This window comes from Triticum dicoccoides, chromosome 1B (genome assembly GCF_002162155.2).
Source record: "Triticum dicoccoides isolate Atlit2015 ecotype Zavitan chromosome 1B, WEW_v2.0, whole genome shotgun sequence".
NCBI classification, from domain to species: Eukaryota; Viridiplantae; Streptophyta; class Magnoliopsida; order Poales; family Poaceae; genus Triticum; species Triticum dicoccoides.
The window spans coordinates 677,908,819-677,912,896 of NC_041381.1; positions in this window are offsets into that span (position 1 = coordinate 677,908,819).

Consider the following 4,078-nt stretch of genomic DNA (forward strand, 5'->3'; position numbering starts at 1 on the left):
TACCATGCACCATTGTTCGATCTAGTCCTCCAATACCAATGTCGCCCTCTAGTACGAGTGCGGGTACGAGCACGTGCCGTCTTATAAATCTGAACTATTAAAGTTTTTCAGTTTTAAATAGGGAAATAAAATTGAAGATAGTTTTAAATAAGGAATTCTTTCTTCTATTAGGCGCTGGTTTGGTTGGGTACGTTTTTATACATGAATTTATTTGTTTAGTGTTATTGGAACTTATTTTAATGTGCACTGGCATTTTATTTCACACATATGAACATGTCTAATGTATGTATGTGAACATTTTTTATATTTGTTTCTCAAAATGAATGACTTTTTTAAAACATGAATTCGTGGTGTTAACATAGGACCAATTTATTGATACACGATGATAAAATTATTCCACACATAATCACGTATGACCATATATGTGTATGTATGTGAGCATTTCTTTTTCATTTTCTATTTCCACCAATTTTTTGGAATGATTTTTACAACTTTTTTTACAAACATATAAAATATTTTAGCCCCTGAAATAAGGGTGCATCTATACAGATGCATGCGCTTGCCTCGCCTCAAGGGGGGTGTTTAGTCGGCCAACCCAGTTGTCTTATATTCCTTAGTTTTGTTTCTTTTTCTTTTTATTTTGAAATAGTATATATATATACTGAAAATTAATTTAATGAAATTTATAAACAAAATCACCTCACATTAAGAAATGTTCATCACATATAAGGATTTATTAGCGCAATTTTAAAGAATGTTCATTCCATTAAAAAACATGACATTCAAAAAATGTTAACATGTTTAAAATTTGTCATTGTATTTTTTATAAACTTTCATGAAATTATAAAACATGTTCATGTAATTTGTAGAAATGTTCAGAGCATTTAAAAAAGTGTTCATGACATTTGAAAAAGGTTCATCATTTAAAAATATGTTTCATGGTAGGTTTAAACAAGTCATGAAATGTTAAATTTGTTTGTGCAATTTGAGAAAAATGTTCATAACATATAAAAAACGTTCTTGCCACTTATAAAAAAGTTCTAACACTTAAGAGATGTTTGCACTTTTAAAAATAATGTTCATGTAATTTTGAAAAACGTTCGATGTGTACTTCAAAATGTTAACTGTATATTTAAAAAATGTTAACCGTGCTTACAAATGTTTAACACAATTCAGAAAACTATTTACCAGGGATTTTTAGAAATAAAAATGTTCAATGTCTACGCGAAAAAGTTCATAACAAGGCAATGAAAGGAGAAAAGGAAGATCATTCGTGGTTGTATTGCACTTCGATGATTTGAAGGTGTGTATAGTAATGGATTAAGTGGCAGCCTCACATTATTTTGGCATGAGTCCATGCTTGTAGACACACTTTCAGTAGATGAACGCTACATTAATGTTGTTATTTGAAGCAAAAATAATGGGGCTCTTTGGTGCCTCACTTGTGCATATGGAGAACCAAGAGCGGAGAATAGGCACCTAATGTTATCGACGACACAAATGTTGAGAGCGCAGTTGGCTTTTCAAACACACCGAGACCTAAACATCAAATGAATACCTTCCGTGATGTTTTAATGGATTTTGACTTGGTTGATCTAGGATTCTCGGGGCTGCCCTATACATATGATAAAAGAGCGCAGGAACTGTGCATGTTGGGGTGAGACTAGACGTGTAGTTGCCACTAACTATTGGACGAACCATTTTCCCGTCACATCAGTGCAATGCATGGTATCATTTTGATCATATTACTATACTAGGAAAGGTCAAAGGTGCAGTTGACGTTCTCTTGAGTAGACGCTGTGGTAATTGTAGTATGACTAATGTTTGTTGTATTGACCTGACCCATGTGTAGGGTATATATAGAAATACATGTGAGGGAGAGAGACTTGGAGTAGAAGACAAGTCATACATGATTTAATATATTTTATCGGAACAACTAAAACTCAGTCGACTGATTTCTTACTAAGTCTCAGTCGATCCCTCGATTGATTTTTTTATGCTAGTTGCTTGTCACGTTTAATCGGCCTGCTAGGATGACGCGGCCGGCCGGCCTGTTTCTTTTCTTTGTCTGTTGGGTTGTGGATGAAAATAGACCATGCAAAGTGGAGAAGTGCAAAGTGTGTTGTCTTGTTTTTTTAGTAAATCAATGTGTGTGTCCTATCATCCCCTAAATCTTTTAGCATGTCTTAATCAATAAACATTTTTATTTTCCTCCACGATGTGGGTCAAGGTTTGCTCATATAATATTTGGTAATGCGATAAACCATTTAATCTATGTGCCAAGATTCGTGCAATTGTGCTGCTTTTCCTTTTTCCGGTCGCAACATTGTGTAATATTTTTTCAAAATGGATTGAACCAATTCATTTTGGATTTGCAGGTTAGTTTTCCTTTTGTGTTTGTTTGTTCTTTTAAAATTATTAGCTATTTTCATTCTTCTCATTCTTTTCTTGTACTCTTTTTCTCTCATAATTCCTCCTTTGAAATATGTTCGTGTGCTTTTTTCATTTTTACTTTTTGGCTTTTATTAATTCTTAATTGTTCATATTTATTGTGGTCAATTTTGTAACCATACTATCAGCTACACGTACATCTATCCACATGCGACTACACACATCATATTTCTCTCTCTTTTTTTTCCTTTTTTCGTCTGGAGAGGGGGTAGTTGCATGTTTGTCAATAGGCACGCAACTGCAAGGGTCGTCCCCGACTACAACTGCATGTCTTCGACACAACCGCAACTCGACGGTTTGTTTGTCGGGAGAGGGGGATAGCTGCATGTCTATCAATAGGCATGCAACTACAAGTGTCGTCCCCGAGTGCAATTGCATGTGTTTAATGCGGCTGCAACTTTGTGATGTTTTGTCGGGAAGGGAGAAGTTGCATGTTAGCTACTATGCACGTAACTGCAAGTGTCACTCCCAACGCAACTCTCTGTTGTTTTGTTCAGGGAGGCAGTTGCATGTCTGTCATTAGGCATGCAACTGCATGCCCACACATCCCGATCGAAACTGACCTTTGTTTTTTCTTTTGTAAATGGGTTATGCAAGAGGGGTACAGTTGCATGTCCGACACTAGGCTTTGCAGCTACAAGTGTCGCCCCATCTACAACTGCATGTCTCCCTCCTGGCTATAATTGGTCTTGTGTTTTTGCCGGAGGACGGCGGGAGAGGAATGGCAGTTGCATGTCCGATACTAGGTGTCGGGAGATATTGGGCCCAATTGCATGTCCCAAGCTAGGCATGCAACTGCATGTCTTCTACCTTGGTCGCAATTGCATGTCTTATAACTTGGTTGCAACTCGACTTCCATTTCTTGTTGTACGGGGAGAGGTGTCAGTTGCATGTCCCACACTGGATATGAAAATGCATGTCTTCTAACTTGGTCGTAATTGGGGACCTTTATTTTCAGAGAGAGAGAGAGAGAGAGAGAGAGAGAGAGCCCAGTTACATGGCCCACACCAGGCACACAACTGCATGTCTTCGAGCATGGTCGCAACTGCATGTCTTATAATTTGGCTGCAATTCACCTTTTCTGTTTGTTGGATGGGGTGAGGGGCTAGTTGCATGTCGCAGAATAGGCACACAACTACATGTCTTTTCTAACCTGGTTGCATTTTTGTAAGCGCCTTTGTTTTGTCGAAGGTGGCGGCGACAAGAGAGTGGGGGGAGGGCAATTGTATTCAGGCAATTGCATGTCTTCCAACATGTTCTCAACTGCATGTCTTCAAACTTGGTTGCAACCTGTCTTGTTTTTGTTAGACGATGAGAGGGACTAGTTTGCATGTCGCACGCAATTGCATATCTTCTAACTTGGTTGCAATTGAGGCCTTTGTTTGTCAGAGGGGCGGCATCAAGAGAGAGAGAGAGAGAGAGAGAGAGAGAGAGAGGGCACTTGCATGCTCAAATGTAGTCATGCAGTTGCATGTCGTCTAACTTTGGTTGCAACTCGACTTTTTCTTCTGTCGGGCAAGGAGAGGGGCCAGTTGCATGTCTTCCAACATGGTCGCAACTCGACATTTTTTATATTTTTTTGTCGGATGAGGAGATGGGCCAGTTGCATGTCCCGCGCTAGGCACGC